Here is a 15,281-nt window from a genome sequence, read left to right on the forward strand (position 1 = left end):
CAGAGGAATGAGATCAGCATTATAATCTCTCTGTATGTATGGAATATAAACAGCTATATTTGAGTGAGTTGTTGAGACTCTCCTTCTACTCAGCAGAGATAGGACATCTGCCTATCTTAGACATCTGTTCTAGGATGAGATGGGCTGCAGATTTCTATTTCTAGTTAGGTGAAACCCACAGAAACTGATAACATGATTCCTCTTTGTCTTAATTTTCTGTTTTGTGCGAATACTCTGATATTCACACTATGTGTGGGAGGCAGAAAATAATTTTGGATTCAGCAGCTCTGAAGTGTTTCATTCCTGGCCTTCAGTCTACACCATCAAGCATAAACATTAGTGCTCTGAATGCTTCTCTATCTTTCTTGACAATCTGTGGTATACTATCACTGACAAAACCAAAAATAAATAGTATAGTATTCACACTGTCATCTGTACTAACCAATAATTAATTTACAGCTTATTGTTCCAAGTTGCTGAATGTCTCTTGCTCCAATTCAGGGAGCATGCATAGTACTAGATTTGTAAGTCTCAGTTAAACCACAGAAATAACTCACACATTTGGATTTTTCTGAGTCACTGTTAAAGAGATGATCTATTAAGTAATTGTAATTTCAGTGCTAATTTTTCATTATAAATTATGTCTAGCTATACTTATTTTTAACATTTCAGCCCTAACCTTTTTAGTTTCCAATATGTTTATATTCATTTACATATATATACACATTTGTGTATGTGATATACATTTGTTGATTTATTGTCTTCATTTGAGTATATAGTTTACTGTTCATTTGAATATACAATTGATTAAAGATGGTATTTCCTTTTCATGCTCATTTATTAATAAATTGTCACTGAGGTGGCCTAAATTCCACTAAGAAAGCACAACTAAATGTCTGACTACAAGCAAAGAGAAGAAATACTTGGCTCACCTGTACAAAATATATTTCCATTTTGTTGTTGAAACTTCAACCCTTATCTTACATTTCATGGGGAGCTTCAACCAACCCAATATCTGCTGCAGGAACAATGCAGTGGGATACAAGATCTGCTTGGAAGAGTCCCATAAGATAAAGCCTTGGAGGGAAGAGGGGTCCAAGAAAGCCTATCACTTCCTCCAAGCTCAAGAGAAGTCAGGCAAAAATACCAGAAGGCTTGCATGGATGATCAAGGAGCTCCTGGCCAAACAAACACAAAAAAGGAAGCATATGGAAGGTGGAAGCAAGGACCTGTGAGGAAATACAGAGACATTGTCTGAGCACGCAGTGATAAGGTTAGGAAAGCCAATGCCCAGCAGCAGTTGAATCTGTATTTGAATTAAGTTAACAAGGGATGTGAAAGAAAACATGAACTGTGTCTACAATGTGTTGGGTTTGTGTGTGTTGGGGTTTTGGTAGCGGTGAAGAGGCTACAGGGGTGGACCCTGTGAGAAGCTTAGAAAAGCTCTCCCAGCTCCAAGTCAGACCTGCCTCTGGCCAAGGCTGAGGCAATTAGTGATGGCGGCTGCATCTCTGTGATAACATATTTAATAAGGGGAACCTGAGAGGAGTTGGAGTTATGAGGGAAATACCTATGCAAACACAGAGGTCAGCTGAAGAAAGAAGGAGTGGGGGGAGAGGTATACTGGAGAAGAGATTCCCATACAGCTTATGGTGAGGCAGCTGTCCTCCTACAGGCCAAGCAGGTCCACAGTGGAGCAGATGCCCACCTGCAGCCTGTGGAGGACCCCAAGCCAATACAGGTGATTGCACCTAAAGAAGGTCAGGGCTCTGAGGGAAGCTTGTCTTGGAGTAGTCTGTTGTTGGGAGGACTGTAACCTGTGGAAGGGACCCATTTTGAAGCAGTTTATGAAGAACTGAAGCCCTGTGGGGAGGAATCACATTGGGGAAGTTTGTGGAAGACTGTCTCCTATGAGAGGAACTCCACACTGGAGCAGAGGAAGAGTGTGAGGAGTCCTCTCCCTGAGAAGGAAAATAGAGGCAGAAACAATGGGTGGTGATCCGACTGCAACTTCCACCCCCTGCCCCTCTGTGTCTCTTGGGGAGAGGAGATAGAGAAATCAGGAGGAAAGTTGAGCCCAAGAAGAATGGAAGGGTGGAGGAAAGGTGTTTTTAAGATGTTGTATTTCTCACTGTCCTGCCCCATTTGAGTGGTAAATTAGTGGTGATGGTGTTCAAATTAAATTGATGTTCTTTTTTTCTTCTGTCTTTTGCCTGTGACCATAGTAAGTGAGTCTTCCCTCCTTGTCCTTGTCTCAATTCTGGAGCCTTTTGTTTTATTTTCTCCTATCTATCCTGAGGGGGAAGGAGTAAGTAAGTGTTTGCATGGTGCTCAGTTGCCTGCTGAGCTTAAACCATGATATGAAAGTACACAAGTGACAAAGGGAAGAGTAGGGAAAATGTGGGCCCATTGCTCAATGAGATGGGACTTTGATGACACTGTACACAGAAAAATTTTAGGTACTCAGTGCCACCTTTGTCTCAGTCTGTACAAGTAAGACTGTCCTTCAGAAACCAGAGGCAAAGTCTGGAGCGAGGAAGATGTCATCTTGGTGAAAGAAGCTCAGGACAGGAAGTACTTAGGCAAACTGGATATACATAAGTCTATGGGCCCTGAAGGAATGCACCCACAAATTCTGCAAGAGCTGACATATGTCATTGTGAGGTCGCTATTGATAAACTTTAGTTGATCATAGTGATTAGGAGAAGTGCTCAAAGACCGGAAGAAAAGAAATGTCACTCTTATCTTCAAGAATGGAAAAAAGGAAGACCTGGAGAACTAGAGTCATGTCAGTTTCACCTCAATCCCTATGAAGGTGACGGAGCAGCTAATCCTGGAAACCATGAATGACAAGAAAACCACCTGGAGAAGTCACCAGGTATTCACCAAGGGTTACTCATGTTTGAATAACTTGATATACTTCTGTAATTAAATGATTGGCTTGGTAGATGAGGGAAGAGAAGTGTATATTGTCTAACATGCCAATAGCAAGGCTTTTAGAACTGTTTCTAACAATATCTTCATGAAAAAGCTGATGAAATATGGGATGGATGAGCAGACAGTGAGATGCATTGGAAATCAGATGAACAACCAGGCCCAGAGGGTGGTGATCAATGGCACAAAGTCAAGTTGGAGGACAGTAACTAGCAGTGTACCACAGGGGTCAATAGTGGGTCCAGTCTTGTTGAACATCTTCATTAATGATCTGATGGGGCAGAGTGTACCCTCAGCAAGTTTGCTGAGGATATAAAACTAGGAGGAGCATCTGATACATCAGAGGATGGTGCTGCCATCCAGAGGGACCTTGACAGGCTGGAGCAATGGGCTGCCATTAATCTCATGAAGTTCAAGAAAGAGAAGTGCCAAGTCCTGTACCTGGGGAGGAATAGCCACAAGCACCAGTATATGTTGGGGGCCAACCTGCTGGAAAGCAGCTTTGCAGAAAAGAACCTGGGAGTCTTGTTGGACATCAGGTTGAATGTGAGCCAGCAATGTGCCCTTGTGACAAAGAAGGTAAATGCCTGGGCTGCATTAGGAGCCATTTTACAAGTAGGTCAAGGGAAGTTATGCTTTCCCTCTACTCAACACGGTACTGAGGTCACACCTGGAGTACTGTTTCCAGTTCTGGGCTCCCTGGTACAAGAGAGACATGGAACTACTGGATAGATCCCAGTGAAGGACCACTAAGGTGTTTAAAGGAATGGAGCACCTCTCCTATGAGGAAAGGCTGAAGGAACTGAGAGTGTTCAGCCTGGAGAAGGGAAAACTCAGGGAGGGATCTCATCAATGAATATAAATACCTGAAGGGAGGGTGAAAAGAATCATAGAAAAGAATCATAAAATGGTTTGGGTTGGAAGGGCCCTTAAATATCATCCAATCTCTCTGCCATGGGCAGGAACACTTTCCACTAGATCAGGTTGTTTCAAGCCTCATCCAACCTGGCCTTGAACACTTCCAGAGAGGAGGCATCGACAGCTTCTCTGAGCAACCTGTTACGATGCCTTACCACTCTCACAATAAATACTTTCTTCCTTACACCTATTCTAAATCTACCTTCTTTCCCTTTAAAGCCATCATCCTTTGTAGTATCACTACATGCCCTTGTAAAAAGTCCATCTCCAGCTTTCTTGTAGTCCCCCTGTTACTAACATTATAGCGGAAGGGCACAATCAGGTCTCCCCAGAGATCTCCTTCTTTTATCTGGACTGAACAACCCCAACCCTCTCAGCCTGTCTTCACAAGGGAGGTGCTCCAGCCCCCCGATCATCTTCATGAAAGAAGATGGAGCTGGGCTCTTTTCAATGGTGGCCAGTGATCAGATGCAATGAGCAAACTGAAACACAAGAGGTGCTGTCTGAACATCAGGAAATACTTTTTTACTGTGAGGGTGACTGAACACTGGCACGGGTTGTCCATGGAGGTTGTGGAGCCTACATCTGTGGAGATATTTAAAAGCCATCTGGACATGGTCCTGGGAAGCTGGCTCTAGGTGTTTCTGCTTGAGCAGGGGTATTGGACAAGATGACCTCCAGAGGTCACTTCTGACTCGGTGAACATGAGAACTTGCTTATATAAATGATACAATGATATATTACTGGAAAATACTATTTTATTTTGTTTCATTTTATCACACAATGAGGTATTGTACAATAGCATCCCCACAGAAGCAAATTCAAAGAAAAAATAAATTTCACAATATTACTCATTTAGTGTAACTCATTATTATATGTACAGGATATATTGAATTCTGATTTTTTAGAGATTCTAAACCACAAACAATTAATAAAAGACTGTTTAAACTTGTAAAAAATGCTATCACTATCCTAGCCATTCCATTTTCATGTAGTCTCTAAGGGTTTATGATCCTGGGATATTTTCCAGCACAGAACAGATTTGAAGTTTGGTCATAACTACATGTTATGAATCTGTGAAGGGTATCTCAGTGTAATACTAAACCCCTCACATTTACTCTTATCTCTTTTTTTGTGTGTGTGTGTGCATGTTTGTTATGTCATTTATCTGTAATGCAACATTTTTACATATACATATGTACTTCATTTTTCTTCATAAACAGTAAATTCAATTTCAATTTAAATATCATAGGCAATAGTAAATAAACTAAAGAGTAAAACAGAAGTTATTGTTGCTCAGGACTCTGTACATCTTCGGGGAACTATCATACTTTGTGTACTAGGATTGATAGATTTGCAAATAAGCCATGAGTTCCCAGTCACCAACTTGGTTTCTCTCCTGTTAATAAAAGAATCCTTGGGTACTCTTTGATATAACATTAGAATCAGTTTTTATTTCAGAAGCAGAATTTTACATAGATAATTCATAGTTATTTCCTCTGTCTAGATGTCTGATCAATCTGATGACTATCAGCATTTCTCAAATACTTTACTTTCTATTACCTAGGGACCTCTTAGGCACTGTAATGGGATTTGTCAACATAAAAAGCATGATCTGATTTGGTAAAAAACAAGTTAATAAAAAATCCAAGGCTTGTTTTTTTGCACAGTAAATTCAAATACTTTATAACATCATGTACCACAGTCTCTCCTTTTGAACTATAAACTGTAGTTGTGATGGAAACTTTAATATGGAGATATTTTGTAGCTGTCTGAAGTACTCTCCACTGCCTACACGAGAATTTAGACTGTGTCAAACTTGGAGGTTTGCAGTATGATCTTTAAAAACTGAGTAAATATTTTTTTCAACAAAATTATCCCATTCTTTTTATAATGTGATGACTCCACATTGCCCTCTCCCAGCTCAGTTCTTCAAATATAACATAATTCTGTTCACCTTCAAAGTCATTCTTAGTCTATCCCTTCTTCTATATCTTTGTGTTAACTCTACATGAAACCATCAATGTTCAGCATCAAATGAATCCAGATTTCATGCTTACTGGTATTTCTAAAAAAAATACCACTGGGCTTCATTTCCAGTTTAAAAGAAGCTCTTCTTGAAAGTATTTGAAAAAAGCCTGTCCTTAAACACATCCTTCATTAAAACTCTTGCTTGTTTAGATGCCTACAAAAATGTGAAGATGGCTGCTGAGAACTCTAAGCAGATAGGCAATATTGTCTCCCTTGTTTCTTTTGAGGGTTTGTATCTATCTGATATTAATCGTATTGTTAAGACTTGGAAAATCTTTTTATTCTGAGTATATACTATATCTCACATAGCAAAATACTGATCCATCATAGCTTTAACTATGTGCAACAAATCACAGTACGAAGGCTCATCACCAATGGAAGCCATCCAGTAGCTTTTTGAGTTTGACACTAATATATTCTATATATAGTGCTCTCCAGTATTGTCTCTTCAGTATTCCTCTTTTTGTCCAAAAGAGGAAAATGGCACGTGGGCATTTTTAATATCATTGTGTTATGTTAAATTTCTCTGCTTTGTTTTTACTTTTTTTTTTTTATTATTCCACAAACACATCAGACAAGTCGACATAACATTTGGAGTCTATCTGAGGAAGTACTTAAATGTTTTTACCTTCAGTAAGTTATTTATTGGTTTTAAATTGTTTGGATGTTTTCTAAATAGTTTCACGCTTCTGTGATATATGTGAACAGTATATCCATGATGCTATTAAGAAAAACAAATCTTGAAGGAAAATACATGAAGTTGTGTGAAAACCAATCCTTTTCAACACAAGTAAGTTTAGGGACACTTTAACTCCTTGTACAAATAAAACCTAGACTACCTGATGGGCACCCTAATGCACAATGAAGATTGATGCTGTTAAGAGGTAGCAGCAAGAGGAAGGGTGCTCCATGAGGTGAACAACAAACCAGAATCTAAGGGTAACCCCAATGCAGGCACTGCCGTTACTAAGCAAGGCACAGTCCTAAAGCATGTAAACATGTCAGGCAGAGCCAGGGGCTGATAACAGGGTCCCTCATGAGCTCCAGGCATCGCAAGTAATGGATCAGGTCCAGGGTCCATTCATGGAAGAAAGTTAGAAGCAGCAGGAGACACAACCAGAGATAAAACTATAATGTACATAGAAGGGATCCATCTAAAGAGAAAAATTACTTTCAGTGTGGACTGAAGTCCATTCCTGAGGCAGGGTCAGAGGCAGGATTGGAACCAGGCACATATACAGAACAACTCAGGCCAGATCTGAGTGCCTACAGCTGATAGATCTGATCTGAAGCAGAGCTCATAGGACAAGGGGTGGGGTGTGTGGGAATGTCCCAGGTGAGGCTGCTCAGGGCAATTAGGGCATATTAGTGGTTCTGGAGCCCTGATATCTGCTTATCTTAGCAGGGTCACCTGAAACTATGAAATTATTTTGTCTGCTTCACAGAAGGCAATTGGGTACAGATGGTTTGTTCACACACCTTTTCTGCATTTGAAATACCTGCTCCCCCTTTCATTTATACAGTTCCTATTTTAATAGGTCAAGGCCATTGTGCGAGTGTAGCTTATGTCTGCTTCCACATCTCCACCATCAAACAAGGCTCTGCTGGGTGTGTGGCTCAGGGTATTAGGCAATGCAGCCTCCACAAAGGCTCTGGCTGGTTTCTTTTGCTAGAAGAGATTGATTGTCCTTGTCATCTTGTGCCAGTGCAGCCTGCCTGTCAGATGTACAGTGTAATCCCATGGAGAGAGATGAGCTGGGATCTTGGCAGTTTACAGCTGAAGAGTCACAGACTTTCTCTGAGTTAAAACTCTTTCAGGAAAGCTAAGCCAGTGAAGTGGTTTAAGACAATATCATATAAATCACTTTAAATCTGGAATAAGTGTTCACAGGAAGGTTTACAGTGTACAAGGTAAGTAAATAAAAAAAAAAAAAAAGTTCAGGATTTTTTTGACTGAAATGTCTTACACAGATAACAATTTGAATAAAAGAGGAAACAAAAAAAAAAAAAAAAAAATGACCAAGTGGGTAGAACGACAAAGTTGAGAAAGGGAAATCTCAGTTAAGGTCACTAAGGCCACACTTGGACTGTCTGTCTTGCTTTTTTGTAACTGCTTTTTCTACAAAGTAAGCAAAAATGTTACTCAGGCTGATACTTCTCTTATCTAGCACAGTAACTTGTGTTGTTTAGAAAACAACAACATTATACCATTTGTTCTCAGGTACGTGATTTGAATGCTTTATATTTATATGCATTTTACAAAATGTTGTACAGTAAGACAGGGGTGTTGTGAAGACCACCTTCAAATATCTTGTTACTGTTTTGGATACTAGTTGAACTTTAAAAAACACTCTATTTTTTTACCACTACTTCATTAAGATTACATTAAGTAGAATTTTAAATAATTTGCTTTTCATCTGATCTGGGAATAGAAAGATTCAGATTATGTCTTGAAGTAATATTTTCTCAAGAAAGAAATTTTAGTTAAAATATTCTTAGACATACTTTTAGTAATTGTGGTCATTTTGTCTGCCTTTGCATTGTCAAACTTTATATTCTATTATGCCTATAAAACAAAAGTTGGTATAATATTATGTAAATGAAACTTTGTATTTAGATATTTTTGCATGTGTTTTGTAATTCAGACAGAGATGTTAATAGTAATGGTGGCAACTAATAAGAGATATATAATGTGTGTTACAGTGAGAAAATAAGCTCTCAAATCAATTTCAGTTTTATTCTAGTGTCTCTGTCCTGGGTTTGAGTGAGTGGTGGGAGGTAGCTGGGGAGTGGGGGACTACAGTGCTGGCCCCCTGTGAGAAGCTTCTCAGAGCTATCCCAGCTCCAAGTCAGACCCACCTCTGCACCAAGGCCAAGCTAAGCAGCTGCGCCTCTGTGATAATTTATTTAAGGGACCTGGGAGGAGGGGGAGTTGGACTTGTGAGGAGGAGTTGCAACATCTACGTGAACACCAAGGTCAGTGGAGGAACAGAGGAAGAAAGTCAGGGAGGTGTGCTGGAGCAGAGACCTCACTGTATCCTGTGGTGAGATGGCAGGGCAGATTGCCCTACCACCCATGGAGGTCTATGGTGGAGCAGATACCAAAATGTGGTCTGTGAGGGGCCCCATTCTTTCTCAGGTGATTGAATCTGAAGGAGGCCAGGATCCTGTGGGAAGAAGCAGCCCCTGCTGTTGTAGATTGGTGTTGGGAGGATTGCAGCATGCAGGGGTGTCCCACGTTGGAGCAGGTCAGGAAGGGCTGCAGCCTGTGGGAGGGACTCCAGTTGGAGAATATTGGTGTCCCACACCAGAGCAGTGAGGGAAATGCTGCGGCCCGTTAGAGGAACTCAAGTTGGAAAAAAGTTGTGGAGGACTGTCTCCTGTGAGAGTGATACCACTCTGGAGCAGGGGGAAGAAATTCCAGAAGTTCTTGTCTCTGAGATGGAAGAAGCAACAGCACTGATTGCACCCCCTGTTCCCTGCCCCCTGTACAGCTGCGCGGAGGAGATAGAGATAACAGGAGCAGATCTGAGCCCAGGAAGAAGGGAGGGGTAGGGGGAAGGTGTTCTTAAGATGCGGCAATGCTTCTCACTGTCCTACTTTGTCTGTTAAGTGGTGATGTTGTTAGTGTCTGTATTAAATTTATGTTCTTTTTTTCTTCATTTAACAAGTTTGCCTTTTGCTCGTGCCCACAATGGATAATTTATCTGTCCTTGTTCTATCTTGAATCCCAAGCCTGGCTTTTTTTCTCTTTCTCAGTGCTGGTGGGGAAGTGGGAAGTGATCAGTTGTGTGGTGCTCAGTTGCCCTCTAAGCTGAAACCACAACAGTGTGAATATTATATGTGAGAATCATATGAAGTTAACTTACTCTGATATCAAAATAAAAATTAATTTTGTGGATATTCTGCAAAATTAAAAAACATTTCAACTAGTTTACATAATATGTGAAGTTAAGCAAAAATAAAACATCCAAAGTTTGAACTACTTAAAGGTGTAAACTTTCAATCTAGTGATCTTACAGAGTTGCTCTTACTTTTTTAAGCGAAAGAATATTCAATGAGGCTTCATCTTTTATGAGAAGGAATATTTCTTTGTTGTCTTTGATATCCAGTTATATATATCTGAGAATTTCAGAACGTCTACATTAGCTAAAATAGCATGATTTTTTTTTTTTAAACAAAGTAAGTTACATCAGTAATGCTGGTGGAGTGTTAAATATCTTTGCCAAATTTTTTAGCATGCACCTACTTAGGTCCTTAGGCTCTTCTCAAGACGTTTGTGCTCCTGCAGAATTATCCGTCTCTTGTGTATCATTGATGTGCTTGTAGAAAATGTTGCTGTTAAACATCAGGCCATGCAATTTGAAAGAGTGACAGACTTTCCTCAGCAGCTGTAGGTGTTATATATTGTAAGAATACTGTAATTTCATACAAGATAAAACACACTATAGAGTTAATAGAAGTAGAATCAACATCAGCTTATGATAATTTTTAACTTTCTCTTTGTATTTCAGAATTTGGTAACATGATCCCTGTAAATTGTTTAGGAATTCAGACCTTAAGCTATGATTTATTAAATAACTAGTAGTAAAATTTAATATTTAATTAGTTATGTTTGGATGTTTTGTATTAATGTCAACTGCAAAAGTGTAAACCCAGAAAATATTTATATTAACATACTTTGATGCTGAAAGTTACTTGTAGCCTCTTAGTGATTTTTGTCTGACGTTTAAAGAAGGTTCTTGTCATTCTTTTCAAATGCATAGCTGAGATTAGCTGCACACTGCGGGGGGCGGGGGGAAGTCTTCCCTGTACATGTCAAACATTTTTTGTCTCAAATACTCAGAAAATATAGTCTCACAGTAACTTCATAGATTCTTTGATTGTCTCTGAAATATTTTAAAAATACTGTCCATATATTGCCTTTGTACTCTGAAGACATGAATTCTTAAATGCAAGAAATTTTGGGACATACCTTTTGTCAGGTTCAACTACTAGTAATGCCACTCTATGTTATGGCATGTAACCAGAAGAGCTAGTTATTGTCTACAGTACAGAAAGAAGTAAATAACTTTATTTTTACTACATGGGCATTTGGCTGTCAGTAATTGCACTAAAACATGAAGGTTTTTCCAAGTTTTAACTTGATTCATAGGAGAAAAATGTTATTCTCCTAGACTTTTATGAGATGTACAGAATTACCAAAACTGAACTGTGTAACTTTTAGATGAAAAATAATATCAGATTTTCATATCTGCAAATAGTATAATTTTTAGTGGCTAGATAGCAAAATTAGAAGGAAAACAAAAGTGATCTTGAAGCAATGGTAACAGAGATGTATAGAAACTGAAGTCTTAGCTGTGTATGTCAACAGTAGTGCAAGTTTGTCAGGAAAAAACAGTGAACTGTTTGTATTTAATGTGTTAACAGCATTTTCAACTGAAATATTTCAGAAATTTTGACATCTTTCTAAATCATTCTGCAAGTAATGTTATCTAGCCTGACCTGTAAATCAGTCAGTAGTTTTTGCAAATATTTTCATCAGTTATGAGAAAGGTATTCTCAGTGCTTGATAACTCTGATGAGGCTGAGTGGCATGTAATTGCTTTTTTGTCAACTGAAGTAATTTAGCTGTAATAACAGCCTCCAGCATAAAATCAGCACCTTCATTATCAGAGCAGGGATTTTTTTTTTCCCATTTCCTTGTTCGCCTAAATGAAGAATGGAATTCATACACATCTAGCATGGCCATAGGTAAATAAAAACAAAATACCTGAAACCAGATAGTGTTCAATTAAGCAAGTATAGTATATATATCTCTACTGTACAGCATTAGTTTGGACATTTGGGATTAATTCTCTAAACTGGAACTAAATCTTCTAATCTATGGAGTGTTGCAATATAGATTAATATATTAAGAGAAACTGTACTCACTGAAGTCTTAAAATAATGGGGTATTAGTGGCATGGTATCAGAAATGAAATTAGGTTTTTGATGTCACTGGTGAGAATTTATTAGCTATACGTTATAGCAGATTTTTTTTTTCCTAAATGAAGATGCAAAATAAATTATATTTCCATAGAATCATAGTATCATAGACTCAAAATTTTTTAGGTTGGAAGACCTTTAGGATTACTGAGCCCAACCGTTAGCCTAGCACTGCCAAGTCCACCACTAAGCCATGTCTCTAGGCAATATATCCACATGCATTTTAAATACCTCCAAGTATGGTGACTCAATCACTTCCCTGGATAGCCTGTTCCAATGCTTGACAATCCTGTCAGTGAAAAAAGTTTCCTAATATCCAATCTAAACTTCCCCTGGAGCAACTTGAGGCTATTTACTCTCATCCTACTGCTTGTTACTTCAGAGACCAAAACTCACCTTGCTACAACCTCCTTTCAGGTAGTTGTACAGAGCAATAAGGTTTCCCCTGAGCCTCTTCAGGCTAAACCACCCCAGTTCCCTCAGCTGTTCCTCATTAGGCTTGTGCTCTATACCCTTCAGCATCTTCCCTGACCTTCTCTGAACATGCTCCAGCACCTCAATGTCTTTCTTGCAGTGAGGAGCCCAAAACTGAACACAGTATTTGAAGTGCAGCCTCACAAGTGCTGAGTACAGGGAGATGATCACTTTCCTCGTCCTCCTGACCGTGCTATTTCTGATACAAGCCAGGATGCTCTTGGCCTTCTTGGCCACCTGGGCACACTGCTGGCTCATATTCATCTGGCTGTCAACCAACATCTCCAGATCCTTTTCTGTCAGGCAGATTCCAACCTCTTTTCCTCAAGCCTGTAGCATTGCATGGGTTCTTGTGACCCAAGTGCAGGACCCGGAACTGAGCCTTGTTGAACCTCATACAATTGGCCTCAGACAACTGATGCAGTCTGTCCAAATCCCTCTGTAGAGCCTTCCTACCTTCAAGCAGGTCAACACTCCTGCCCAACTTGGTGTCATCTACAAACTTACTGAGGGTGCACTTGATCCCCTTGTCCAGATAATTGATAAAGATATTAAACAGAGCTGGTCCCAATACTGAGCCCTGCAGAACACCACTTGAGACTGGCCACCAGCTGGATTTAAATCCATTCACTACAACTCTTTGGACCTGGCCATACAGTCAGTTTTTAACCCATCAAAGAGTACAGTCATCCAAGCCATGAGCAGCCAGTTTCTTCAGGAGAATGTTGTGGGAAACTGTGTCAAAGGTTCTACTGAAGTCTAGGTAGATGACATCCATAGCCCTTCCCTCATCTCCTAAGGGGGTCACCTTGCCATGGAAGTAGATCAGGTTAGTCAAGCAGGACCTGCCTTGCATAAACCCATGCTGACTGGACCTGATCACCTTGTTGTCCTGTACATGCCATATGATGGTACTTAAAAATGATTTGCTCCATAACCTTACCTGGCACAGAGGTTAGACTGACAGGCCTGTAGTTCTCCAGATCCTTCTTCTGGCCCTATTTGTAGATGGGCATCACATTTGCTAACCTCCAGTCAACTGGGACCTCCCTGGTTATCCAGGATTGCTAAGAAATTATTGAAAGTGGCTTGGTGAGCACTTCTGTCAGCTCCCTCAGTACCTTTGGGTGGATCCCAACTGGTTGCATAGACCTGTGTGTGTCTAAATGGTGTAGGAGGTTGCTAACCATTTCCCCTTGGATTATGGGGTTTCATTCTGCTCCTCATCCCTGTCTTATGGCTTAGGGGGCTGGGTACCCAGAGAACAACTGGTTTTACTATTAAAGACTGAGGCAAAGAAGGCATTACCTACCTCAGACTTTTCCTCAGTCTTTGTCACTATGTTTCCTCCTACATCAAATAAAGGATGGAGATTCTCCTTAGCCCTCCTTTTGTTGTTAATGCATTTATAGAAACATTTTTTATTGTCTTTTATGCAGTAGACAGATAAAGTTCTAGCTGGGATTTGGCCCTTCTAATTTTCTCCCTGCATAACCTCATGACACCCTTGTAGTCATCCTGAGTTGCATGCCCCTTCTTCCAGAGGTCACAAAGTCTCCTTTTTTCCCTGAGTTCCAGCCAAAGCTCTCCGTTCAGCCAGGACAGTCTTCTTTCCTGCCAGCTTGTCTTTTGCACCTGGGGACAGCCTGCTTCTGCATCTTTAAGATTTCCATCTTGAAGAATGTCCAGCCTTCTTGGAGTCCTTTGCCCTTCAGGACTGCCTCTCAAGGGACTCTGTCAACCAGGATCCTAAACAGGCCCTCCGGAAGTCCAAGATGACAGTTCTGATGACACCTATCCTTACTTCTCCAAAAAGCGAAAACTGTAATTTTGTTATCACTGTGCCCAGCAAAGTCATTACCCACATGTTATCCTCTGTTCACAAACAGGTCCAGCAGGTCACCTTCCATAGTTGTCTCACTCACCAGCTGTGTCAGGAAGTTATCTACCACACACTCCAGGACAGCTGGTAAGTTGAAGTCCCCCATGAGAACAAGGGCTAGCTATTGTGAGTCTTCTCCCAGCTGCTTATAGAATATTTCGCTCGTTTCTTCATCCTAGTTGGTTGGTCTATAACAGACTCCCACCACGATATCTGCCTTGTTGGCCTTCCCCCTGATTCTTATCCATAAACATTCAACCCTATTTTCACCATCATCAAACTCTAGACAGTCAAAACACTCACTAAAGTTCGGGGCTACCCCACTGTCTCTCCTTGCTTGCCTATCCCTTCTGAAGAGTTTATAGCCATCCATTGCAGCACTCCAGTTTTGCAGGTCATCCCACCATGTTTCCGTGATTGCAGCTATATCATAGTTTTCCCACTGCAGAATGGGTTCCATGTCCTCCTGTTTGTTGTCCATGCTGCGTGTGTTGGTGCAGGTGCACTTCAGCTGGATTACTGATCCCACCAACTTTTTGGTGGGGAAACCCTAACTCCTACGTGACTGTTCTCAGGTGGCTCCATGGTTTCTAACATATAAATAACCCTTGTGTCTTTGTTGTCACATGGATCTTCATCCCCTACCTCCACTGAGATGGCAGACTGAAGGACCTTGCTAGCACACCATCCTTCAAGCATTGGTGTGTTGCCCCCATGCTTATCTCTAGTGAGCCTGGTTTTATCCTTTTCACGCTTCAAATCTAGTTTAAAGCTCTTTCAATAAGCCCTGCCTACTCCTGCACAAAGATCCTTTTCCTGCTTTGAGACAGGTGACCGCTGTCTGTTTCCAGCAGGCCTGGTGCTGTGTAAATCGTCCCATGATCAAAAAACCCAAAATTCATCTGGTGATGCCAGGCTTGGAGACAGGTATTAATCTACTGGATCTTCCTGTTTATTCCCTCATTGTTCCTTGCAACTTGAAGGATAGATGAGAACACTGCTTGTGGTCCTGATCTCTTAACCAGTTGTTCCAAGGCCCTGAAGTATCTCTTGG

General features: G+C 40.5%; 1 protein-coding gene across 1 annotated transcript in view; it reads left to right on the forward strand.

Annotated features, from left to right (window-relative positions):
• Positions 1-15,281, forward strand: part of EYS (eyes shut homolog) — a 1,055,438-nt gene that overhangs the window by 246,849 nt on the left and 793,308 nt on the right. The window lies entirely within an intron of this gene.

Source organism: Tyto alba, unplaced genomic scaffold (genome assembly GCF_018691265.1).
Source record: "Tyto alba isolate M040663 unplaced genomic scaffold, T.alba_DEE_v4.0 Super-Scaffold_40, whole genome shotgun sequence".
NCBI lineage: Eukaryota > Metazoa > Chordata > Aves > Strigiformes > Tytonidae > Tyto > Tyto alba.